At 40.2% G+C, this 27257-nt stretch overlaps 1 protein-coding gene and 1 long non-coding RNA gene across 7 annotated transcripts in view; one reads left to right on the forward strand and one right to left on the reverse strand.

Annotated features, from left to right (window-relative positions):
- Positions 1-789: 789 nt before the first annotated feature.
- Positions 790-4290, reverse strand: LOC121832715 (uncharacterized). Of its 2 annotated transcripts, none has more exons than XR_013048359.1 (2): positions 4154-4290; positions 790-1621 (listed from the first exon to the last, which is right to left on the reverse strand). It is a non-coding gene; the product is annotated as an uncharacterized LOC121832715 (long non-coding RNA). The 2 variants fall into 2 exon arrangements; XR_013048360.1 differs by having other exon boundaries at positions 790-2953; positions 4154-4271.
- Positions 4291-4450: 160 nt separating this feature from the next.
- R3hcc1l (R3H domain and coiled-coil containing 1 like) overlaps positions 4451-27257 on the forward strand; it is an 84399-nt gene continuing 61592 nt past the window's right edge. For 2 of the 5 annotated variants that reach the window (XR_013048358.1, XM_076563129.1), the window contains exon 1: positions 4451-4582. The gene's annotated coding sequence lies outside the window, so the exon portion shown is untranslated. Of the gene's footprint in view, positions 4583-4748; positions 4890-27257 lie in introns of those variants that run through there. The other 3 variants (XM_006990474.4, XM_076563127.1, XM_076563128.1) reach the window with 3 other exon arrangements.

A 27257-nucleotide genomic window follows, 5' to 3' on the forward strand; every position in this document is an offset into this window, starting at 1 on the left:
GGATTAGAACTCGTCTCCTACACAACCTATGTCTGCCCATTACCTCGAAGGCACATCATCTCATCAGGACTGCTTTGAAGCTAGGCTGGAGCTAACAGTCTCCTAACGAAGTCCCCCAACATCTGCTAGCTATCTCAGGACTCCAAAGGGTCACATCGTTGACACAGGGGACCTGGCACTAGGATCCATAGAGTAATGAGGTCGAGGTGCTAGTGTAGCAATTGAGAGCTCAGACTCTGGAGCCAAATGGCTTTAGTTCAAATCTCATGCTTATTAGCTCCATGGCCTCAGGCATATTGTGAAATTTCTCCTTGCCTCAGTTTCCTCTAACAGGAAATGATAGTACATATATAATCAGACCTATATAATAAAATGCATGGGGACCGACTTGGGTCGGTGTGTAAAGGGCTTGGTGTGTAAGGTGTGTAAGGTGTGTAAAGGGCACAGACCCAGCACACACTAAGCACTTGTTAAGCGCTAAATGCTACTATTTATTAAAGGAGGGATTTTCTGCATTCAGGATGATTCTTTTTCTTCCTTATGTCCTTGGAACCTCCACTCTGTGACCTTCTCCCTAATTTACATTTATGGAGCCAGCTGTTCCAACAGCCTCTCTTTCTTCTGGTTGGGGATGGGGAGGAAAAGCACCTTGCATATGAGCTCTTATTATTTTTTGGTATTGCTTACAGTGTCATCTTAAACCAATATGCCACAGCTCATTTTCATTCAGCGCTAAGGGCCCTTTAAACCAGCCATTCCCCATTTACTCTGTTTTAAAAAAGGAAGGTCTTCGGGTTTCATGTTCCTTTATTGTATTTTGTAAGGTACAGAACACATATTGGATACTATGTAAATGTGGAATACTCTAACAATAGTAACAGACAGATGAGAAACTCAAGGAAGTGGAGTCACCATTTTGAATTTAGCTTTTATCGATGGGCTGAGTGATTTGGAAGAGACAATGTGGCTCCAAGGCTAAAGAGCCCACAGGGATTTCGATGGCAAAGGTCTGACTCTCAGTCACAGCGGCAGCTCCGGTGACCCAAGGCAAGCAGCTTCCTTCCCCTGGACCTCAAATCCTCCCCTGAATACTGGGCTTGATGCCACATCGCTGCCTCACAGGGATGCTTGGTTGAGCCTGGCCATATGCGGCTGTGCAGATTGTGCACTGCCGAAGGGTACCAACTGAGGGGGCACCGGGGGCATAGGATGTGGTCCACACTCGGCTATCAGTCTGTACCCTGGGAGTGGGTTGTGTCCATCCAGAGGAAGAGGGTGCTTTGCCCGCCCTTCTATTTTACACAGCAATGTTAATATGGGTGAGTGGAGACCCTGAATTGAGCGTCTTGACAGGAATGGGACTTAGAGTTCAGCAAACAGAGCGTACAAATTCAACACAGCCACCGAATGCTTGCTCCGTGCCAGGCCCAATTCTAGGGCTGAAGATATGCAGATGGATGTAGGCGATTAATACCTGTGGTTCAACCTACCCTTCCTTCTCCAGCCCTTCCTCCACTACATTCAATTGACTAACAAGTCCTGTCAAATGCTCCAGTTTTCTCCGTCCCGCCGCCAGCACTTGGCTTCGCTGTGATACAAGGACTCCCACCTGACTCCTGTCCTTCAAACAAAAGCAAGAGTGTTTGTATTAAAATGTGAACCAGAGAATATTACCCCATTTCAACCCTTCAGTGGCTATAATTTAATTTAGGGTTCTCACAATGGCTCACATTCTGTGCCCTGAAGCAAAACTAACCATCTTGTCCTTTAACTAGCCCAGCTCTTCAGTTAGTTTAACCCTTTTGGGCTGGAACACTGTTCGGCTCTCCCCTTTAGCCACCTCTTTCTCATCCTTCAGCCCTAAGTCGACAGTCAGCTCTTCAAAGGAGCCTCCCTGGGCCACCTTGTTCAAGTTACCAAGATATTCTATTATACTTTGAAATAGAGTATACTTTGAAAATAGAGAATTCCACACCTTCTGACCTATCTGATAGATGGTTGAATGCCAAACCAGTGAGGACCTTGCTTATTAATTCTTCCCCGAGTGCCTTGCTATAAGTCTCTGATACACAGTACTAAATATCAATAATACTTGTTAGACCAAGTTGGTAAATGGAATTCATCCAGGAGAGAAGTATTGTGACTACATAATGTGGGGACAAGTACTATGACAAAGGCTGTGGTGTGCTAGGTGGGGTGGGGTGGGGTGGCAGATGGGGAACACAGGTTTTATCATTAGTTGATTTCTGTGATGCAACCACTACCTTTTTGCCAGTGGTTTTAGTAACTCACTACGGGGTATCAGATACTCAACAAAGCCTTGGCGGAGGAAGCAATACTTGATTTGTGTTTGGCAGAATCTGTGGTTTGCTGGCTCAGTCCCACATCCGCCAAACTAGTTAACGTAGCTCTGCTTCCCAGTAGCCCACATTCAACTGTCCCCGATTCCCTTACCCATCCTATCTCTGCTTACCTGGGCATTAAAACATGACTCCATCCAGGCCTCAAACAGTCTGACCTTCCCCGGATCTGACTTTCTACTTAGACTGAAGGACACTGATTCCCAACTATCTTAGTTAGGGTTTCTATTGTTGTGATGAAAAACCATGACCAAAAAGCAAGCTGGGGAGGAAAGGGTTTATTTAGCTTACTCTCCCACATCATAGGCTTTCATTGGAGGAAGAACAGGAACCCAGAGGCAGAAGCTGATGCAGATGTTGTGGAGGGAAGCTGCTTACTGGCTTGCTCAGCCTCCTTTCTTATAGAACCCAGCCACCAGCCCAGGCATGGCACCACCCACCATGGGCTGGGCCCTCCTCCATTGATCACTAATTGAGAAAATGCCTTACAGCTGGATCTCATGGAGGCATTTCCTCAACTGAGGCTCCATTCTCTCTGATGACTCCAGCTGTGTCAAGCTGACACAGAAAACTAGCCAGTACACCAACGTAGGCTGTGGCAGTCGTAGAGAAAGGAGGAAAGGACAGGTTACTTTTCTTCCACCGTTCCTATCACAGCTGATGATTGTGTTTTGTTGCTGTTGCTGCTTTTGCTTTCTGACATGGGACTATTTCATTAGTCTCTGTCTCTTGGGGACTATAAACTCCATAGGGCTAGGGACTGCTCTGTTCATTATTTTCAGCCCCCGGAATTGGTACACTATAAACGATAAAATATAATAATTTTGTTGAATGATCAGATCACTCGGGAGGAACTTTTAAGGAAGGCTCACACCTACATACCCTATAATGAAATTTGGTATGTCTTTTCTCTCTGGACCCCCTAAGGGATGGGAATGAGGGGAGTGGATTGAGGACTCCTATATTGTAAAAGCTACCTACCCAAGGTGTTCATCTTCATCCCTTCTCTCAAACTCAATTAAACTGTGTCTTTACAGGATTTTAACACAAACATGACTTGATTAAATTTGTTATTTACATAAATTGGCCTTTGGCAGTAGGGAGGACCCCACAGTGGTACTGAGATCAGTAAGGAGGACAGTAATCAGCTAGGAAGCAAAGCAGGTGGGAATGAAATAACAGACAGTGGACATAAAAGAGAACAGACTCAAGTGCTAGAGTTAGAGAAGCTACAGCGTTTGGTTACATTCGGACATGGATGGAAGAGGCAATGGAGACAGATGGGAATCCAGGTCAAAGGGAAGAGTGAACGTCAGTGAACAGAGCGGAGAGACAGTATGTACTTTTCAAATATCTCTTATCTTTCTCCTCCCTCCCTCCCTCCCTTCTTTCTTTCTCTCTTTCTTTTTTATTCTTTCTTTCCTTTTTATGGTGTTGAATACTGAACCCAGAGCACCTCACTTGTTAGGCAACCACTGGGCTATACCATTAGTCCACCAAAGCTTTCAAGCCATTTTTGACAAGCCTGCAAGACAGAGATGAGACAAGGCTATCTAGAAGTTGGGAGTACAATAAGCTAAGGCAAAAAGGGGCTGAGCTGGACTACCCCTCCCCCCATTCTTAGAATTGCAGAGAACCATATTTAAAAGGAGAGTTCGGAAAAAAAGGAGCATAGGAATAGACTGAGTCGAACGATTTGGAATGAGGAAGGCAATCCTGGATAGTGTCATAGAAAATAAATGATAATGTCCAACAGCATCAAATGAGTAATGCTCAAGTTAGCCTGAAAATACCTCTTGTGGGTTTGGCGACAAGGACACTGGCTGCAACAAGGACATTTTCCGCGTGGGTAGAAGCTGCCGTGTAGAACACAGCACATACAAGGAAGGAAGTGGAGACACTAAGCGTAGATTACGCTCGAAGAAACTCGCCTGTGGACGGGGAAAGAGACACGGTATGATTGAGTAGGACGTGAGGAGATTTGAGCGCTGAGGGTAGAGATGGAGGATGGACGATATAGGAGATAAAGGGGCGTCAACCCCCTCCCGCCCTCTTCATTTGCCAGCTCCGCCCCTACGTGACGCGACCGGGCCTCGCGAAGACTACAACTCCCAGGAGGCCCCGCGGCGCGGGCGGAGCCAAGGCCTGGCGCGCACCCCAGCGGCGAGCGGAAGAGCTGGAGCTTCATGGTGGCGGCGGAAGCGGAGAGCGACGGCGTCCTGGTAACCACGAACCCCTGTCCCCGATTCTTTCTCACCCTGAGCTGGGGCTGGTTGCCCCCTCTTCTCCCCTCCCGCCCGGGACAAGGCCCACTGTTTGTTTGTTTTCTCACGTGACTTTGCGGGGCAGGCCCCCGCCTGGGACGGGGGTTATGGGGAAGCTCTCGCCCTTCGACCCCTAAGGCCCCCGGACGGGGCGGCCTTTCTCGGGTTCCTTCTGTCTTCTCAGGGGTCGGAGGCCCTGCAGGCTGCCTTGAGCCTCAGCCCCAATGCTTCTCGTAGGGATCTTCTCCCTCCAGTGTGTCAACAGGTAGCGGGGTCTGTGGGGACCCCCTTTGGGCTGCGGGGCTGTGGGTCACCGAGGTCGCTCCGGCATGACGTCTGGGTCGCGGGCGCCCGGGCACTGCTGGGTGGCCGCAGGTCTGCTCCGCTGCCCGGAGGGAGCCCCGGGCTATGGGCTGGCAGTGAGCAGTTTATAGAGTAGAGTGTACTTCCTGCTCTTCATGGGCGGTCCTCGGAAAGCTTCCAAATCTCTCGATCGAAAGTTTCCTCCAAACTTTTTTCGCCGAGTCTGAGTTGTGAGAGAAGGAGCACAGGGTTTGAACCCTGAGAGGATGATGGGTCAGCCGCTTGCTGGACTTGTGATCTTTTTTTTTTTTTTTTTTTTTTTTTTAAATTTAATTTTATTTTTTGTTTTTCGAAGCAAGGTTTCTCTTTTGTAGTTCCTGCTGTCCAGGAACTCACTCTGTAGACCAGGCTGGCCTTGAACTCACAGAGATCCTCCTGCCTCTGCCTCCCGAGTGCTGGGATTAAAGGCGTGCGTGCGCTACCAACGCCCAGCGGGACTTGTGATCTTTTGTTGTCTTATTACCACCACCTCGGTTTCCCTGTCTGAAAAAAGGGGACAGCCTTTTTGGTACTTTGCCTTTCCATGTTACGGGTTTCAGCAGAAGTGATGTACGTATGAAAAGTTTGGACTATAAAGCGTGTTTAAAATAAAGCTTTTGTATTCTCCCTTGTGCGGTACAGGCCGGTTGCATTTTAAAATGGTGTTCATGTCTTTATGAAGACAGTAGTTAATAAATGGTCTCCTTGGAAACGGATGAAACTTACAAATGTTATGCTAGGTTTCTGCTGGAGAGGTGACATTAGGGCCCTACCACCTGTGGAGACAATTTATCAGAGTGTGGACTGTTCTCCACACCCAGCTACTAGCTGCCCCTCTTGCTCTGGAATTTCTCTTGTAAGCACTATACATAACAAACATCTCCTAAGACTTAGAGCTCCCCAAGCTCAGTGCTGAACTTCTTCCCAGTGTCTACTCCTTGTGCGTTTCCCCCTCCTTTTCAGGTCCTACTCATGCAGTAATCGCTGTAGCTATTTGGTGTGTACTTGCTAGGAGTCTTTCCTCGAAGGATTCAGAATATAAATAGCTACTATTGCAGTCTGTTTTCTGACTCTAAAGATTTGAGATTCTGAATGGTTGCTTAGTGTTGTGTCTGTGAGTCCCCTGTCCCCCTTGTAGAGAAGTTTGGGAGTTTGCAAACAAATTTTAAAAGGATTTGGGATATAGTAATTTTTAAATTTGTTTGAAATTGTTGATTGGAAAAAATTTTAAATATAGTTTAGAAAAAAACAAGGATAGAAGGAAAGTGTATTAGGTCAGGGTATAAAGTTGAACAAATTCAAATCCTTGTGTTGAGACTTATGTTGGACAACTTAATTGACTTCTCTGAGCCCATTTATTAATTTCTAAGATGGAATTTACAGCATTTACCTCATAAAATGTTTGTTAAGATTATGTAAGTTGTGACTTTAAAGGGATTAGTGATGGTAAGGGTATATAAATTAATTTTGTGGCTGTTACTGATAAATGATGACAAGGTGATTGTTAATTTTAGGTATTTGACTAGATGCCATTTGTTTGTTTGTAAAACAGGGATAGTTATCTGTACTCTTCAGACTTTAAAAACTATGGGCTGGAGAGATGGCTCAGAGGTTAAGAACACTGGCTGTTCTTCCAGAGGTCCTGAGTTCAATTCCAGCACCCATATGGTGGCTCACAACCATCTGTAATGAGATCTGGCTCCCTCTTCTGACTTGCAGGGATACATGCAAACAGAACACTGTATACATAATAAATAAATAAATAAATAAATAAATAAATAAATAAATAAATAAATAAATAAATCCTTGCCAGGCAGTGGTGGTGCACCCAGCACTAGGGAGGCAGAGGCAGGCGGATCTCTGTAAGTTCGAGGCCAGCCTGGACTACAGAGTGAGTTCCAGGATAGGCTCCAAAGCTACACAGAGAAACCCTGACTTGAAAAAAACAAAACTATTGTAGAACTGGCTGTGGTGTCAACACACCTATAATCTCATCATTTGGGAGACCAAGACAGGAGAATCAAAAATTTGATGTCAATCTGGCCATTTTTAGTGAGATTCTTTCTCAGACACCACCACTACCAAAAAACTGTAAATAGAAGTTCTTGGCCAGGCGATGGTAGCACTTGCCTTTAATCCCAGCACTCAGGAGGCAGAGACTGGTGGATCTCTGAGTTCCAGGCCAGTCTGATCTACAAAGTGAGTTCCAGTACAGCCAGAGCTGTTACACAGAGAAACCTTATCTAGAAAAACCAAACCAACCAACAAACCAAACCAAAAAAAGTTCTCAAAATTACAGATTTTTTTCATAACAATTTCTTTTTTAATAAACATTACAAGGGTTGAGGTGTATAGGCTCTGGGTTCTCTCCCTAAGACTAGCAATAACAACAGCCACTACCAACAAAAGCCTTTAATCCCAGCACAAGAGTCAGAGGCAGACTGATCTCTGAGTTTTTTGTTAGCCAGTCTATGTAGTGAGTGAGTTCCAGACCAGAAAGGGTGATACAGCGAGTGCCTGTCTTTAAAAATATATATATAGCTTTTTTTCACTATTAGGGTTTCCTATAGTACCATTGTGAAATGGTTGTTAGTATGTGCTTTAGTCAAAATTTTTCTAGAGATTTCAATTTTTTTTGTACCTTGTTAGTTGAAATTGGACTGGTGCTTTATTTATGACCTGTACTAAGTGTATTTCATTGTGCAGTGTAGCTTATAGTAGGACAGTTATTATGACTCAGATTATTGACAAGAATAGAATTTTATAGAGCAATTTTTGTGTCTGTTTACATGACCCCGCCACCCCTACCCCGGGCACATATGTATACACGTACACTTTTTAAGCTAGGCTGTTGTAAGATTTTAGCCTGAGTTGGACATGGTGGTGTATGCCTTTAATTCTAGTACTTGGGAGTCAGAGGCAGGAGGATCTCTGTGAATTCAAGGTTAGCCTGGTCTTCATATCAGTTCCAGGTCAGCCAGAGCTACCTGGTAAGACTGAAACAAAAACAAAACAAAAATTTAGCCCAAAGGAGTATGGGAAACTTGATGACCCTCATTTTTTAAAGGTGGAAACTTAATGACTACCTCTGTCGATGTCCTGTCTGTGTGTGTATCTGTAAGGAATAAGTTTAGAGAAACCAAGGAGGACAGCCTTATGGACTTAAATGATTTGTTGATCAGGGCAAAATCTTAGACAGGGTTTCTCTGTGTAATAGCCCTAGCTGTCTTAGAACTCACTATGTAGACCAGACTGGCCTTGAACTCACAGAGAGTCACATGTCTGCCTCCTGAGTGCTGTGATCAAAGGCGAGGATCACCATGTCAGGGCAAAATCTTATGGGTTAAGAATTGAAATATTCTGGGCGGTGAGGTGCATGCCTTTAATCCCAGCACTAGAGGCTGGCGTGGTAGACAAAGCAAGTTCCAAGACAGCCATGGCTACACAGAGAAATCCTGGCTTTAAAAGACAAAACAAAGAATTGAAATACTAATTTTTATTTTCTTCAGGTGTCTCATTGACTGCAGATATTCACACATTTGGATGCTAAGAAAATACTTCCTGTGCCGGGCGGTGGTGGCGCACGCCTTTAATCCCAGCACTCGGGAGGCAGAGCCAAGTGGATCTCTGTGAGTTTGAGGCCAGCCTGGGCTACCAAGTGAGTTCCAGGAAAGGTGCAAAGCTACACAGAGAAACCCTGTCTCGAAAAACCAAAAAAAAAAAAGAAAAAAAGAAAAGAAAAAAGAAAATACTTCCTTTATTCCTTTTTTAAATAGTTGATCTTCACCAAAAGGCCAAGAAGCAATTATTCTCTTTCATGTTGTGCCCTCTGTTTTTTAGATTCATTCTTTCTTACCTTTAGTTCAACATGATTTTTTGCACAATAGTGTATATATATGTATATTCACATATATGTGTGTGTATGTATATATAGCTATAACAATAGAAATATATATTTAAATCTACTTTGTGCATATTGTGTTGTCTCCTTTCTTTCAAACACTTGCTTTTTGACTCCTTTTTACTTAAAAGGACGTTGGAAGGTAGATTTCATTCTTAACTATATATGTAGTAGATGCTCAGTTAGTGATGATTGCTGAATAGGAACATTTTATTGATTATTTTATGCTATATGGCACAATTAGGCAAGGCCATACTCTATTGTGGAAATACCCTGAGCTTTGGAGTCACAGTTCTGAATCCAGTTTCTGCTGGGTATAGCCTTAGTTCCTACTTTTGAATTCACTTCACATCATCTGTAAAGTACAGAGATAATAGCCTGCATGGCTGAAAAGATATATATATATATATATATATATATATATATATATATATATATATATGCATATACTAGTCGAGTTTAGTAGAAAATAGAGTTGCTCATTAATATTTTTAGTTTTTATTACTTTATGACAGTTATAGATTTTGTTCATAATAATCATTCTCTTAATGTTTCACACGATCATTGTGTTTCTTTGTTACCCAAGGTTAAGGTGTTGACTGTGACCATGGAGCCTGAAACATTGTAAAGCTAATTGGCCCACATGGAGTTTGAATCTGTGACCTGTTCTCATTAACTTCATGCACTAAGTATTAACAGATATCTGACGTATTTTTTAATTTGGTATTCATGTAACTCATTAGATATAAGTAAATGAAATAGTGCCAAGAGTAAAAGTATGGATTTTTTAATTAAAAATGTATGAAGGTAGCCCTCATATAATATATAAAACTGGCAACCTATAGGATCAACCACTTACCCGAGCTATAATTGAAACATTCCTTTTCATTGTTGAGTTATATTTCTGGTAGATTTCCTAGCCATGGAAATGCAGAGTAGACTATTGATGTGTTGAAAGAGGACTCAACTGTGCTACTCACCAGAAAAGGTGCTCATAGTGTGCAGGGAAAACATGAATGAGCCCAGCAGGATGGATACAGCTTGGGTAACTCCTAAGAGCTTAGTGAATTACAGAGAATTTAGTTGTCAAAGCATTAGATAGGAGAAAAGTTATAGGGTGTTGTTCAGTGGCAGCAAGCCTGCATTTGGAGAGAGTTTTCTTCTCTGAATAAACCATACACCATTTTTTCCTAGTCTATGGTCTGCTTTTTTTCACTATATCATGTTAGCTTTCTGTGTAGATGATCATTTTTCAAATTCACTACACTTTATTATTATTTGTTGCCTCTCTCTTGTATCTCTCTCTTTTTATGCCAAACATGGCCAATTTAGGATTGGGGATAAAAACAGACATAAAGAAGCAGTGTTGGAGGGAAAAAGAGAAAAGTAGCAATATTGGAGTCAGCAAGTTCTGGTATATAGTGTTGTGAGGTTTTCAGGCAAGTAGATTAAGTGTATATGATGATAGGAATTTCTGGAATGATCAAGTGCTGACCGCTCAGGACCTAACATTAAACTTGATGCAGAATTGAAAATGTGGGCAAAAGGTGTGTAGTATTCATTAATAACAAATTTGCTTCTTAAGAAGTAATCTGAACATGTGTTAATATTAGCTTATGATTGGGCTATTTTGAATTTTTTGCCATGGAATTTCTAAAGAGAATTAAAGAAAGCATGGAAGTACTTTGATTTAAATCCTGTCAGCTTTATACCAGTAGTCTATTTCTGTTTTCATAACTGTAAAATAGGCATATTATTACTAGTTCTACTTTTAACATACAAGGAAAAAGTAAAAAAGGATGTTTTGAAATCAGTTAATAACTACAGGGAAGAGGTCCATCAGGAGAGTCAGACACGTCAGGCAGCACACTAGCCACAGCCTCTCAGGAAGTGGGTGATCAGACAAGCAGAGAAGGGCAGCTCTAGAAGGTCACGCGAGAATTGAGAGGTGGATAGTTAAGGGGCGGGAGATGAGTGAGTGAGTGAGTGAGAGAGAACAGTGTCAGGTGTGAGCTTACCGAGTCTGCTTGTGTCTTATACTTGAGATCTTGCATTTGCATTTCATCAGGAAAGGAAGGAAAAGCAGGAGGTAAAGTGACATGCTCCTGCAGTTATTACATCACCAATTTCCCTTAAATAGTAAATATACCTTGTACATTCGGCGTAGAACCACCAAATGTTTATAGTGTAGTCATTTTAACTACTTACTTGGCCTTTTACAATATAGTTTAAACATATTTTAGAAAATTGAATAACATTTTTTTTTCTTTTTTTTGGTTTTTTTTCCGAGACAGGGTTTCTCTATGTAGCTTTGGAACCTTTCCTGGATCTCACTCTGTAGACCAGGCTGACCTCGAACTCACAAAGATCCACCTGCCTCTGCCTCCCAAGTGCTGGAATTAAAGGTGTGCGCCACTACCGCCCGGCGAATAACTTCTTTTTAGAAATATTTTTATCTAAAAATACTAATGAATGTTTATTGTAGGAAACGTAGTACAGAAAACTTTAGAAGATAAAAACACAAAACCTTCATAATCTCAAGATTTAAACAACACATAACAATGCCCTTATTGTTCATGTGTTTTTTTTCTACTAATATTTCCATCTGTATGCAAAAGTTTTCTCACTTACGTTCTGTTTTCTTTAAAGAATAAAAAAGTGTTTGTATTATAAATCTAAAATTATAATATAAATTAACCATTGGTGGTAGTTATCTCTATATACCTATTTTAATATTTTCATAAACTATTTATATACCTACTTTTATTGGTAGATACAGAGCCTCTTTTATTATCAGTCTCTGGCTTAGGCATCCAGGAAAGTGTCTCAAGCACAGTATGTTTGAGATGAATTGTTAGACCCTCTGAACGAAGATCGCCTTGTTTAAACAGGTCTTCCCAGTTGTACATTGGTGCTTTGGACATCCTTAAAATTGGGGAAAGCTTCATTTGGGAGAGTGTATTTAATATGGAGCCACTGAACAAGTAAAGATGCCGCCCCCACCCCCAGTTGGCTTTTGTTGTGTGGCATGGTACTCCAAAGCTTACTAATGAATACCAACCATTTTGCTCATGGTAAGCAAATATTCTACTACTGAGCTACATATCTGGCCTGGTTTCTGTTTTTATTTATTTTTCTTCCTCTTTCCCTCTCTCCCTTTATCTTTCCTTTTACAAGTGCATGAGTGTGTACATGTGTTTATGTGTACTCACATCCATGTGTATGCACTTGGAAGTCCAGAGGTCATTGTGTCTTGCTTTATTACATTCCAACTTATTCCTTTGAGACAGGGCTTCTCACTGAACCTAAAATTTGTCATTTTTCATCTAGCTGGCTGGCCAAAAAGCTGATACTGGGGTTACAATGTAGGGCCACACCCAGGCTTTTTAACAAGACTGTTGTGGATCTGAACTCAGGTCATGCTTATGTAGCAAGTACTCTTACCTACTGAACCATCTCCCCAGCCCAACACCCCCCCCCACCCCCCCCCTTTTTTTTTTTTTTTTGGTTTTTCGAGACAGAGAAAGTAGCTTTGCTCCTTTTCCTGGAATTCACTCTCTAGCCCAGGCTGGCTAGAACTCACAGAGATCCGCCTGCCTCTGCCTCCGGAGTGCTGGGATTAAAGGCATGCACCACTACCACCCGGCGCCCAACCCCCTTTTTAAGGAGGCAGAATCACAGTCACACAGGACCCACAATCATACCAGATAGCCTGAAACCTACCAGGCTACCTCCAGATTCATAGTTTCCATCCCGCTTCAGCCTTCCAAATTACTAAGTTTAGCATGAGCTACTTAGTAAACTGGCCAGTATTTCTCTTTTCAACTCAAGTTGATCAGTTTCTGCACTTTGCCTTTAACACCCTCCCCCATCATATTAAAACAACAATCTTAATTTGTAAGTGATGAGATACATGTTTACTGTAGATAATTTGGCCAATCAGGAAATAACAAAATCAACCCATAATCTAACTTTCCAGGTGCAGCCAGCTTTTAAGTCCATGATTTTCTATTCATAGTTCCTAAATTTTGTTGTTTTGTTTTTTGAGGCAGGGTCTCACTGTTTTACCCTGGATGTCCTAGAGCTGCCTCTGTAGACCAGGCTGGCCTCAAGCTCACAGAGACTATCTGCCTCTTGCCTCCCGAGTACTGGAATTAAAGGCATGTGCTACCACTGCCTGGCTCCATAGTTCCTAAATTTGAACCTTTCTGAAATGAAAAGTTTTGTTGTTTTTGGTGTGTTTTATGTTTGTGGTGCATTCAGTTGGCAGCAGAATTTAGACTGGTCTGGTGTAGTTATTTGTCATTAATAGTTCTTAAAATTTTTGCTATTAAATATTTTGTGGTGCTGGGTGTCAAACCCTGGGTCTTGTGCATTTAGGCGAGCATTCTACTACCACTTAGCTATATCGTTAGCTCTTAATGTGTTTAATTATAAATTATCCAAACCCTAATTGAATGTGATCCCATAGATGACAGGATTTCTGTTGAGAGTCAGAGTTTGAGAAAAGTGGTTTTGGTGGTTTTCTATGTAAGATAACCCTATGGATTGACTGGAGAGTGTTTCAAGAGGAGTGGTGGTTATGTAGACATCGGAAGGAGTTGTTGAGGAAGAGCAGGAAAGCAATGGAGCTAGAGGAACTGGAAGAGTCAGAATACAAATTTGGGAGAGTGACATATCAACTATATTGTGTCATTGATAATGGCATTGGGAAAGGATCTCAGATAGATCTGGGAGAAAGATAATGGTTTCAGTTTCTAATTTATTAAGTTTTAATTATATAATTTATGTGGTAGTTTTAAATATGCATTAATCTTAATGAGTGCTTCCTCATATTCTGTTTTTGGGGCCATGAAGTTATCCTAGCAAATATAAATTCTTGGCGATGATGTTATGGAACTGATTTTAGGGCAGTAGAGCATTCAAGAAAACCAGTCTTATCACCTCCTGCTTATGTCCTTTGACTCTAAAGGAGTATTCATTCTGCCTGACCACCCATCTTGTTTACCCACTTCTTTATAAGTGATGTTTGGTAGTTTTTAAAAATTAATCTACAGACCCATGAGGTTTACTACTGGAGGAGATTTTTGAGTAATTACTGTGACTGCTGAAAAGATTTAAAGAGGTTCTAGGCTGGGTTAGCACCTTGATCCAGGTACTGTGCACATTAGTTGAGAGAGTGGATTCAGGAAGTATATAGATTTGACTGATCTTTTTTTTTTGTGTGTGTGTATTAGCATGTATCCTATATGAGTTATTTTTGGGTTGCAACTTCCTCTATTTTTAAATGAGCTGGTACTAAAGCTCTCTACTTGATGAGATTGTGCTAGGGATTAGCTCTTAGATTTAGAGCAATACCTGGCAAATATTAAGAGCTCAGTAAATATTAGCTATATATTACCACCTCCCAGATAATTGCTACTACTATCACTTTATCATTTTATTTTAAAAATCAGTTATCTTCTTGTATCTTACACTGGTGGAATAAAAGCTGCTAGAGATAAATTTGGAGCTCTAAAGAGCAGACGTACGTTTTTAAAGGGATGTAGAGTTTCGTGAGAGAGGAACAGAAAAGAATGAAGATACAATATTGGGAAAATATGGTAGAGAATATGGGTGGGGCAGGAAAAGAAGCAGCAAAGAAACTGATGGAAGGTGTTGAGGGAAAGAAAACTTCAATATGATTGATTATCCTTATAGAAGTTATCTTAATTAGGATTGGATTTGGTTGCAGCCAAGTAAGAGGGACATGGTAGAAATTGCTTTCTCTTAATGAGAAGAATCCCAGAAAGCTTCATGCTGTGGTGTTGTGGTGTTCCACAGTGTGTAGATTCTGTTCTTCACAGTGTCTGCCACTTTAGGAGTTCAAGATTAGTTCCCAACACTAAGGTGGGAGGGTAGCTATAAAAATCAGAGTCACTCCAGTCATAGAGCACTCCAGCTCTAGCTATTTCATCCACATTCCACCCAGCAGAAAGGAGGAAGGAGGGACTCAGTCTCTCCCCCTGATGGGGTACTTCTGGAGTTATATATACTGCTTTTGCTTATATGCCATTGAGTAAACTGGGTCACATACCACAAGTTGATGCTGGAAAGGTTGGGAACTGTAGGCTTTGTTTTGAATCTTCAGTGTCCGTGAATGAAAACTTGGTGAGAATATCTAAAATTTGCTCTAACCAAGCTGCATCAAACAGTCCAAGCTGAACAACTTTAGAATGAAATCCAGAATGATCTTGCAGTGTTCTGGTCCCAGTTTAGAGTAAGGGATACTCACCCAGTACATTGTTTTTAGAGTTTGGTCTGCTTTTGAGCCTGGATATGTGTGTGTACCTGTATATTTTCAGCTAACATTGATGTTGACTACAGTTACTTTATTTGGCAGTTTGCAGAAAAATTGATAGTAAATAAGCCTCTTAGATCACGCTTTTGTTTTTAAGCCTGTAGTTTATGTAGTATTCCACCACTCTCCAATTTAGTTGGTTTTCAGCCAATGTTTTTAATCCATCTCTGTCTTTTTATATTACTTCTCTCTCTCACTGCTGTTAATCGTACTTCCCAAAATAGATAAATGAGCAAATTTAATTAAATGTGTTATTTGCACTGCCTCCCGATCATTAATGAATTTGTAAGTAAGGTCAGACCTACAACTCTCCTAGTGTTACAATTACTAAATCCTGTCTGTCTACTCTAATGGTAAGTGCTTTAAGTTATTTTAAATTTTTGAGGCTTTCATATTTGGTATGTTTATGCCTTGTCAATATTAGAAATAAAAACCTAACAAAAAAGAGAACTATTTCTAAAGGCCTTTTTTGTTTCCTTCAACTGAAATGATTTTCTTTATACATTTTTGAATAACAAATAACTTATTTAAGATCAAAGTATATATTTCTGTTTGGTTTTTGTTTCTTTGAATTAATTTTCCAGATTTTTCTTTATATTTAATCAATAGGAATACAGTTTGTAGACGTAATTTAAAGACACACTAGGGGAGCTGGGAGCTGCCAGCTGACTTAGTGGTGAAGAGCACTTGCTTCTTCTCTTCCAGGGTACGGAAGTAGGTTCTTAGCACCCACATCAGGGGCCTTACAGCCTCCCATAGCTCCAGGTTTGCCCTTCTTAAACAGCCATATCCAGTGGTGTTCTCTTCTTAGCCTCCCAGTGTTGTTACGTTTTGACACTTGGCTAAATTAAATAGTGTTGCATTTACATTATTATGCCTGTGCAAATTTTATGCCTTGATAGTGGCTTAAATGGCCTCGTTGTGGTCTTCCACAAGGTCATAATAATCTTTCAGTTCCAATTACCCTTCTCCCTTCTTCTGTCCTCCCTCACCCTCCTCCCTTCTGTTCTGAAGCTCCTTTTCTACAGACTTCCATTATCCTATTTGGGTGATGGCTCTCTGGGTCTACTGTGCAGTTCTTTCCCTAGGATTATTTCTCTTTTTGTAATCTGTAGACTTCTCTTCTGGGTTTGATTTCCAGTCTTGTCAGAACTTCTATCTTCCTCATTCTTCATTTACCCTCTTGCTTAGGTGGAACATGTCCTCTAGTAGTGTCTGAAATAAAAAGATGGCACTATAGCCAAGAGTGGGAGAATGGCAGTCTTCATTTAACGTACCTATTGTCACGTCCCTTTTGGTCTGGGTTGGGTGCTTTTGACTTGTGGTGCACAATTATTCTGGAAGTCTGATGTTCTAGCATTCTTTTACTTCTTTCTCATGTTGGAGATCTTGTTTTCCATATTCATGCTTTCTTCTTTTGGCTTCTTGTACTTGTCAAAAGGATGGGGCTATCACATATTATGTAGAATATCAGGCCCAAAATCTTTTTGAACAAAACAAATTGCTAATAATGTATATACCTTTCTGTGTTCTAGCTTCTAAAATTTTACTGCTAATTTTTTTTCTTCTTTGCTATTGTCTTTCTTTGGATTTGGATCTTATGTCTGTTATTATCTTAGTAGGGTTTCGGGGGAAGAAGCAGAATTACATGTTTGTATGTACATTCTGCCCACTTTTCCCACAAGACTGAATTTACTTGATTAGATTAGATATCCTGGACATAGAGATAGGATAGTTCAGTCCTGTAAAGTGAGGATCTGATTTGGATTCCCAGTACCTATATAAAAAGCCAGCATGTAATCCTATCACTGGAGAGGTAGCCACGGCTTGGTCCCTGTAGCTTTCTGGCCAGATAGCCTAGCCATATTGGTGAGATCCAGGATCATTGTGAGATCCTGTTTTAAAAGGAGAGTGATTGAGAATAACACCCAACATTGACCTCTGGCCTGTACATGCAGGCTTGTACCCATGTATATTCACCTGCACACACATGAACATGTACATACCACACACATATATGCATACAGACACAAGACTAGGATATTCTCATGTGATATAATACTACACTGTTAAAATTTTAATAAGTGAAAGGTAAAGTATTAATAGCAAGATAGTGGTTAAATACAGTAACCAAATGGATTTGCAGAAAGAGCACTACTGTAGAAGAGGAAAAATGTTGTGTCTCCTTTGATTTTTGAGCTAGCTGCTTAATTGGAAAAGTCTGTAGAAGCATTTCATCTTTATTGTAAAACAAGTAGAAAATAATGATTAAGGTGAAGGGGGTGGATTACTTTGATTCCACTATCCAGGGGGTGACCAAATCCATCCAGTTTTCTTAAACATTGCTAAATTCCATTCTGAAGGCATTATACAAATTTCAGTTCTCAATAGAGATGTGTTAGTTTCTCTCACGCTCCCCCTTAGAGAGTTTAGATATCTTAGACTTTTTCTAACTGGGTAGGTAGAGAATGGGATCTCAGTAAGCTTTTGGTTTTTTGGTTTCTTTTCTATTGGTGGGGATGACAGCTAAGTCTCACTCTGGCCCAGGCAGTCTGGAAGTCAGTGAGTGGTCAGTGAGCCACCATGCTCTGCTTCCGTGTGGTTTTAAATAATGTTTTCTTCCAGTTTGTCAGTTTCCTGTCATTTATAGTGTTCTGAGTATTCAGGCTTTTATGTAATCCAGTTTCTTAGTCTTTTGTTTCATTTGAATATTGTTTTGAAATTGAAAAACCTTTTCTTATATTGTGGAAAAGAATTCACCTATATTTTGATTTAAGTACTTGTATGATTTTAGTTGTTAATTTGGATCCATGCTCCATTTGATATTTTGTTGTTACAAATGTGTGGACCTAATAAGCTTTTTTTGCAGACTAGACTGAACATATTTTCTTTAAAAAGACCCTTTTTACCCTCACAATTTTTGAGATGCCACCTTATCACAGTTGAAATTTTTATAATTTCTTTCTGGATGTTTATTTATAGAGATGTCAGAGGACAACTTTGTGTAGCTCTTTCCTACCTTTATGTGAACTCAGATCACCAGGCTTTTTAGGTCAGTACCTTTAGTCACTGAGACAGCTCACTGGCTGTTTCTGCAGTTTTTTTTTTTTTTTTTGGTTTTTCAAGACAGGGTTTCTCTGCGTAGCTTTGCGCCTTTCCTGGGACTCACTTGGTAGCCCAGGCTGGCCTCGAACTCACAGAGATCCGCCTGGCTCTGCCTCCCGAGTGCTGGGATTAAAGGCGTGCGCCACCACCGCCCGGCCTGTTTCTGCAGTTTTTATGCCTGCATCATTATCCCATTGTTTTTGTTATAAAATCTTTGCAGTGTATCGGGCTAGTTTAAAAATTGTGTGTGTTAAGCACATGTACATTAGGTTTGTGTATACATGTGTGCACATGCATGCAGAGAGCAGGAGTCAGTTGTGTCTTCCTCATTTGCTCCCCAGCTGACCTTTGAGACACAGTTTCGCGGACCTTAGTGATTGGGTGAGGCTGGCTGCCAGTGAGCTGTAGGATCCTCCTCTTTCCGCCCTTCCAGGCATGCTTACTGCGCCCAGCTTCTTAGGTAGGTGCTGAGATCTGAACTCAGTTCCTTGTGCTTGTGTGGTAAGCACTGTATTGACGGAGCCATTTCCCCAGCCCGTTCTGAAATAGAAAGAAAAAAAAAAACACCTATTATATAATTTCATATGTTAAACTTTGTTATTAGCTTGTCTATCTCCATTGAAAACATTGCTGAGGGGCTGGAGAGATGGTTCAGTGGTTACAAGCACTGGCTGCTCTTCCAGAGGTCCTGAGTTCTAGTCCCAGCAACCACATGGTAGTTCACAACCATCTGTAGTGGAATCTGATGCTCTCTTTTGGCATAAAGGGATACATGCAGATAAAGCACTCATAGACATAAATACGTCTTTTTAAAAAGTTGTTGATATTTTTATTTAATTTACATTAAGTTGATAATTTAATGATGATTGGGTGTTTTGAGAACAAGGAATGCCTTCCTATTTGCCCATGTCTACTTTTGTGTCACTGAAGTAGCCTAGGTTGGCCTCAGACTTGAGGTAATCCTCCTGCCTTAGTCTTTCAAGTGCTGGAATTACAGTGGAGCTTGTCATACTCAGCTTCAAGAATATCTTCAAAGTGTCATCATTTTGGGTGTGTATATTCCTTTTAAAACTAGTTTTCTTGTGTGTGGTGCCAGGGATCAAATCCAGGGCCTTGCACATGCTAGGCCAATACTAAACACTCTTTCTTGACCTCTTTTTTTTTTTAAATTCAATAATACCTTACAGATATTTATATCAATTACAAAGATATCTATCTATCTATCTATCTATCTATCTATCTATCTATCTATCTATCTATCTATCTATCTATCTATCTATCTTTTTTGGCTTTTCAAGATAGGGTTTCTCTGTGTAAACTCTGGCTAGCCTGAAACTCTTTGTAGACCAGGCTGGTCTGAACTCACAGAGATCCTCCTGCTTCTGCCTCTGGAGTGCTAGAATTAAAGGCATATACCACCACCACCTGGCTATATATCATTCTTTTTAAAGCATGTATAGTATGAGTATACCATATCAGTGTACATTAGATTTATTTATAATTTTCAACAATCTGAACAGTTCTAGAATAAGTATATGTAGAAGTCCAGATGTTTCCTTATATCAGTCCTCTAAGGAGAATTGCCTTGTCAAAGTTCCTTTGAATTATGAGTTTATTAAGCATATTGTTTAGATGCTGTCTCTAATAGAAATGTGTGTCTACTAGATAATGTTCTTGAGCCTTCTTCACTGACTTCACTGAAACAAGACTTATTTTAAAAAAATTTTAAAGTTAAAAAAATTTGGAAATTCTTAAAAAAAAAAGAACATCTTTAATTTTCATTTCTTTGCTAACTCATGTGGATTTTTCTTTATTAACTGTTGATGTTTCTTTTTATAGCCAGCTAGCCTGTGTATTCAGCACCTGCCAGTAATATAACATATTGAACTACAGTAATGCCTGGAAGTTGAACATCTTTTTGTATTTTTTTGTAATTTGTTCTATTTTATTTCTTATCTTTTTTTGATGGCAGTTAGAAGATATTTCTGGTCCATTACACCAGTTCTCAGAGGCCTAAAGTGAGATGTCATTTCTTTACTTATGTTTATTGGTGGTTGTCTAAAAATGTGTGTGTGTGTGTGTGTGTGAATTTTCTCTATACAGTCCATGGTAAATTACTGTAGTAAGCCTTTACTATTTACAAAATGAGATAAGGAAAGTTAAATGCTTAGATGGGAGTCACAGAAATATTGTGTAGTTTTAGAAATGATTTTTGTTGTTATTTTTAGGCAGGACTGTCAGAAGGGAAGTTTTGTATAATTTGCTTTTAGACACAGCTTGTCTGTATGTAGGGTTTTTCTTATTTAAAAAATAAAAGTGGTAAGTTACCTAATACATAAGCATATTTTATAGACCTATTGTTTATTCTAAATATGTTTGCTTATTTGTGGTGCTTTGTGGGAGCTCGTTCTTGGGTTCCCTGTGGCTTTACCCAGCAGGTCCGAATAGAGGATGATCAGGACCACGGGCCTGAGTGCAGGTGTCTGAGATGGTCTGCACTTGGCTGTGCTGGGGGAGGAGGTCTTTTGCTCCACCCCCTTGGCGTCTCTATAAAAACCCTGGGGCAGAGACAGGGCCCGTTGGAATAGGTTCCAGGCCCTCTCGAGGCTATCCTTTATTTTCTATCTGTTTATCTCTGCAAGATTCTCTGCAATAAATCCTTCTATCTAATATTTCCTGTTGCTCGCACTCAAGAAAACTCCGGGGAACTGTGGGGGTGGTGGGTAAACACCCCACAGTGCTTGAATGTAATTTTGTAACTCTCAGGTGAAACACGTTTCTTGAAAGACTTGTGTCCTTTGCTTCTGCTTACAGTCTTTAGTAAACTTAGTGGTTATGGAGTGTGGACTTAGGTTTCAGGGTTGGATCCCTAGCCTTCCATAGCTTAGTCTTTTTTGATGTAACAACTGAGAATTAGTACTCTTATCAAGCTTTAGCTTTGCTATAATTCATATAGAAGATAGCAAAGATGCAGTGTTATTATAGGGGTTTAATTAACTCACTCAAGAAGAATAGATGGCCATTTAAATCCTCAGTAAAGTATAATGAATAATGTTATTAAAGAACTTGGAGATGAAAATAATTAGTTAACTAATTTTAATTTTTAATATTACTTTTTAGGTATTTATTTTCAATTAACTTTTTTTTTTCTTTCAAAGAGGACAGTATATCAATATGAACTGCTATTTTGTGAGAGTTTTTCCTGCTCATCCTGATGGTCTTGTCACTGTTCTGCAGCTTACCTTATGTGTAGCCAGGAGCAATTTGGGAAACTGGTATTTGGGGTAGAGGTTTTAGTGGTGATCAGAGGGTTGGCCACAGCAGCTGTCAGATGATAGTTTACTTATGTTGCTGAAGCACATGGCAGAACTTGGGTGGAAACTATAACAAATATGATAGTGATTTTTTTTCCTTGTTTTCTTCCATGTCTCTCTATGTAGCTCAAGCAGGCCTTGAACTGTCTTTGTAGCCCAGACTGGCCTTTTGATCCTCCAGCCTCAACCTCTTAACTGCTGTGATTACAGGTATGTTCTTCAATACCCGGTTCAGAAGTTTCCTTTAAATGGTTTTGCACAGTGAGACATAGTCAGAAATAAATACTGATGTCAAGACCCAAGTTTAAACAGAGTGGCTTCAATAGAATACAAGGATAAGAGGCCACAGACACAGAGAGAAAAGAGAAAATAAGACACACATACACACTCCGCCTTTGATGGAGCAGAAAGCTGCTTTTCAGGTATTTCTAGATGTGTGATTTAGTGAGTAGATGCATTCACATGACAGACAGCCTAGATCTCAGAGCAAACCAAAGGGAGTTTGAATCTTGGTTATTTAAAATCTCCTTGTACCTGTCTTATTAGGAGTATTTTTTTTTTTTTAAGAAGAAACTAATTTGCTACTGGCTATAAAGAGTGACATTGTGTCCGGGAAAATGCTGTACTAACACTCTGTACTGTCCCCCAAGAGTACTTCTTAAGTCCCCAAATGCAGTACTGACAATCTGTGACAGGCTGTGAATTGTTGAGCAGCCGTTGGGGAAGGTGGACAGCAGAATAAATTGTTATATGTAAGCTAAAGAGGAGATGGGAGGGGAGAAATGAGAGCAGAGAGGAGCAACTCTTAGGTATTGTGGGCAGTTTAAATGCAAGCTGTTCTAGTAGTTAAACTCTGCTATAAGCAGGGAGACAGAAAATAGGATATGGAGGGGGGAATTGATGGGGCAGAAACACCCGTTCAAAAGTGTCATTGTTTTGTTCTGTCATGTCATCAAAACTGTAAGGTTCAGGGAGCTGAAGAGTTAAGAGCACTGGCTGCTCTTTCAGAGGACCCAAGTTCGATTCCCAGCAACTACATGGTGGTTCACAACTCTGTAACTCCAGCCCAACGGATCTAGCACCCTCTTCTGGCCTCAGGCACACACATGGTTTACAGATATACATATAGGCAAAAACACCCATACACATAAAATGATAAGAAAAAAAAAACCTGTAAGGTTGGATAAGATGGAATTTAAATTGTTAAAGAGACCAGATAAATCACTGTATATCAGGATCAGGAAAAGACACTAAGTATCAGTATAATCGAGATGAGAGTTTAGAAATTCCTCTCTAGGAATTGTTGCAGTGGTTGGTAAGGCCCTTTAACATAACTAGATCCCAAATAGCTTGGCCTTTAACACAGGCCAGTGTATCTGGTTAATTGGTTCAATTAATTTGATTCATAAACTTACATATAACCACCAGCTGGTATGGTTTTAGGAATACACAGCTCACCATAATAGTGTTAGATATCAAGGAATGAGTTTCTAGATTCTGAGGATTACTTCATAGGGACAAGTTATAGTTTTCTTGTACTAACTTGTTCTATATGTGGAATTAGACTTGGGAGCCAGTGCTTTGGAGTCTGGTCTTCCTGCAAATTCTGCTCTGGTTTTAGGTTGTACGTTTTACTGCTTTGTTGTTGGCAATGGGAGAAGTATGAGTAAGTCTTGAGGTTGCTTCGCCTGTCTTTTCAAAAGATAAAAGGGTAATGTGGTGATCAGGAACTAGTAGAGACCAGAGGCACTAATAGTATCACTGTTCAGATCATCTGTAGGGCCCAGACTGGATTCCTCACTGCTCTGTTTGAATGCCTAATCCCTGGTGTTGAAGCCTTTCATTGTCAAGTCTTGGCCTGAGTCTCCACAGCTTTCTCACAGCCATCCTTTGGTTTACTTAATCTCATGTTATGGCCTGAATGTTTATGTTTCTTCCCACCATGTTACTACACATGTGGAAATGTAAATCTCAACATGATGGTGTTTTAGAGGTCGATCGAGTCTTTGGGAAGTATTGTTAGGAGGGTAAAGCCCTCAGATTGGATTAGTGCTCATGGAAGAGGACACTAAAGCATCAGCTTACCTTCTCAGTCTAATGAGGATACAGAGAGGATTAGCCTTAGAAGAGGGCCCTCCTAAGAGCTTGGACATAGTAGCTCCTTGATGCTGCCAGATCAGGCCAGCTGCATACGTCACCACTGTGTCTGTGGGCCTTTCTGACTTACTGCCTCTTCACATGGTTTTTGTTGTTGTTGGTGGTGGTAGTTTTGTAAGTTTGTTTGTGTGGTTTCTTTCTGTTTGGAATGTCTCCCCTAAATTCTGTCTGAATAACATTTTGTTTGTTTGTTGTTGTTGTTTTGAGACAAGGTTTTACTGTATAGCCCTGGCTATCCTGGAATTTGCTCTGTAGACTAGACTGGCCTCGAACTCAGAGATCCACCTGCTTAAAGGTGTGTACTACCACCGCCTGGCTGAATAATACTTCCTAAAGGCTTACCTCTAGTACCATGTATTTCATGACATTTTATTTAGCTGTTCCAGGGCCTTAAAGATGCCTCTTTACTTTGGCTTTCTGTCATTTATTGCCTTTTCTTTATTGGCAATTATATGTACTCCATTCAGACAACTTATTTCCCGTGCTTCATCTTTCTAATTAGTTAAAGACATCTTATTGGGGGAGGCTCCGTTTCTTTTCATGTGTCTCAAATTATGTTGTTACCTGTAGTCTGCTTTATAATCTCCACTGCCCCAGCATAGATCTCACTTAATAAATACTTGTTTGATGGTGAGAAAATGCCACTGCCTATTATTAGCTTTTATCTCTTTTAACATTTATCTTTGTTTTTGAATCATGAGAATAATAGATTGAATGCGCTTTAAGTATTTGAGCAATGTTTGTTCAGTAGATTGTTTTCCTTTGAAAGGCTCTGCAGCCCTCTGTGCAAGTTTTTTGATCCTTAAAACATTGCTGAGAAGATGTTTTTATATTCTAAGGTAATTGTTATTCTTGAAGCTCTTAATTAGTAAACTTTAAAACTGCATGGGAGAGAAGTTCTTATTTATTAACTTCATGTTTTCTTTGCTCAAAGAGAAACTTGATTTTTGGTTTTCTCCATCGCTAGGCACAGTTTTCTTTCATATATGCTGATGTAGCTGCAGGGAGAGGCAGATAAACAGTTGTAGTTATTTATAGTATGTGGACTCCACCTCCTTCATTTACAGTTAACTCATTTTTTTGTTGGTGTTTATTAAACTATACTCTGCTATTCTTTTTACTCCATTACAGGTTTTAGAAAGTTTGTCTTCTAGTCTAACATAGTAGTTAAATTCAGGGTCTGGAACTCTGAATTAACATCTGGAAGCTCTGTGATCTTAAGTAATTGAAGTTTCAGATTTCTCATATATGGAGCTGAGATAATGATAGATACCATGTAGTTTTTTGGTTGGAGTCAAAAGAGATAATACAAAGAGACACTAAGCACAGATTAAGTATAGTGGCCTTAACTTTGAAAGTTCACTTAATGGTTTATTGGCTTTATCCTAAAGAGGGAAAAGTTGTAATGCATTCGAGGGCTGAGACACAGCCCCAAAGCTTTATCCGTTTGAGTGCTTTTATTGTCAGCAATGGGATGCCATTTTAACTCAGAACAGGTCCAGGAGAGAGACTGTTAAGTAACTTTAGAAACACAGACCAACATCCAGATGCGGAGAGAAAAAAAAAGAACTTTTTGTTTAGTTTAGTTTTTTTTCTCTTTTTGTCTCTGCTTGCTCCCTAATGCCAAGTGTATATGCAGAATGGGAAACAGAAAAGTCTGCTTTCCTGTTTATTATATTGTTCTTGTTCAGTTACAGAAAACCTTTGATCTGAGTGCTTTTAGAAATGGTCAGTAATAGAGCTAACATTAAGTTTGGAAGAGTTAAGTTGGTGAGCCATGGGGTTGCCATGCCAGTGGAGTGTGAAAGAGACTAAGTTTCAGCCTGTTTCCCAGCCTGTAAAGTGTGAAATCAGTGGTGCTCATGCGTGGCGACTGTAGCTAGTAAAGTGTGAAATGTTGGGGCATTAATTATGCTACATTGCGAGGAAAACCTTTCATGCTGTGGTTTAAGACTCAGGGTTCTGCTGGGATTATGTGTTAGGTACCTTTTGTTGTCATCCCGATATTCAGATTTTTCAGGAAATGTTAGACGTTGTAGTCTCTTTGTCTAACTGCATGCAGGGAAGCAAAGGCTGTCCATGCCTGAGGAAAACACAAAATACTGTGACTATTATGTCCTCTGTAAGACTGCATCTGAAAATACCATCTGCAGCTCATATTTGATACGTGTTTCTCATTTTGTGATTTTTTTTTTATTTTTTTCAGATAGTCTTGTTTTATAGCTCAAGCTGACCTTGAACTTGGGATCACCTTGTCTCAGCCTCAGGTTCTGAGATTATGGTTGTGCACCACCATGTCTGGCTTTGTTTCTTCAATTCTAAAACAACAAGGAAGAACTTCTATATTCTGATTTGAAGCTTTCTCTAGTCTGAAAACTGTACTATTAGTTTTACTGGTCATTATTCCCATGTGTATGTATGTATGCCTCTGAATGCTTTCAAATACTTAGAGAGTTGGGGGGAAGAAGTACAGACATTGCTCTGTTGGGAAATGGAAGAGAGGGAGCTCCCGACACCTGCTGGAGGTCTTCACCATATGGCTTTGAGGGTGAGGCAAGGTGAATGAGGAAGTTCAAACAATAGTCAGCTATTATTGTCAGCACTTTAAGTCTAGAAGGTTATTGGAAGTAGACATGCCATGAAGGCAAGTTCTTTCATTTTTATCCTGGTGGTTTTCTCATTTTACTGAGGCAGTTTTAAATTGTCTTTGGTTGCTTTGCATTTACAGAGTTTAATCAACTTGTAAATGTTTATGGAATTAATACATTGGTGTGTCTTACTGAATATCATGTAGCCTAATGTAGTAAGTAGTTAAGTGTGGGAACTTTGATATCCTAACAATTAGAAGCTAGGTGAGCTTGAGTCGTTTTTTATTATAGTTGAGAGTAAATGAGATTTTATTTATTTATTTTTTCTGGCCATGTCCCATTAAATCTTAATTTATTAAGAAACAGTCCACAGTCCAGATTTAGACTTGGGGCTATATTTTGCAGATCCTGGTTGTGATGATTAATCATCACTGCTGATTTTGGAGTCACCTAGAAGACTGCTGTGTATGTGTATTGTGTTGTGTTTGTGTGTGTATGTGTGTGTGTGTGTGTGTGTGTGTGTGTGTGTGTGTGTGTTGTGTGTTGTTGATTTCCAGAAAGGTATCACTGAGGAGGGAAGGCTTGCTTCAAGTGTGTGTAACTCCTTCCTATGAAGCAGGGTCCGTGTGTGTGTGTGTGTGTGTGTGTGTGTGTGTGTGTGTGTGTGTGTGTGTTGTGTTGTGTTGTGTTGTTGATTTCCAGAAAGGTTTCACTGAGGAGGGAAGGCTTGCTCTGAGTGTGTGTAGCTCCTTTCAATGAAGCAGGTCCCAGACTCAATAAAAAGAAGAAAAGGAGAAAGCCAGCTGAGCCCCAGATTTCATTTCTCTCTGCTTCTTGACTGCATCTCAATGTGCCCAGCAGCCTCTTGCTCTTGTTGACATGGCTT

Source organism: Peromyscus maniculatus, chromosome 1 (genome assembly GCF_049852395.1).
Source record: "Peromyscus maniculatus bairdii isolate BWxNUB_F1_BW_parent chromosome 1, HU_Pman_BW_mat_3.1, whole genome shotgun sequence".
Classification (NCBI taxonomy): Eukaryota; Metazoa; Chordata; class Mammalia; order Rodentia; family Cricetidae; genus Peromyscus; species Peromyscus maniculatus.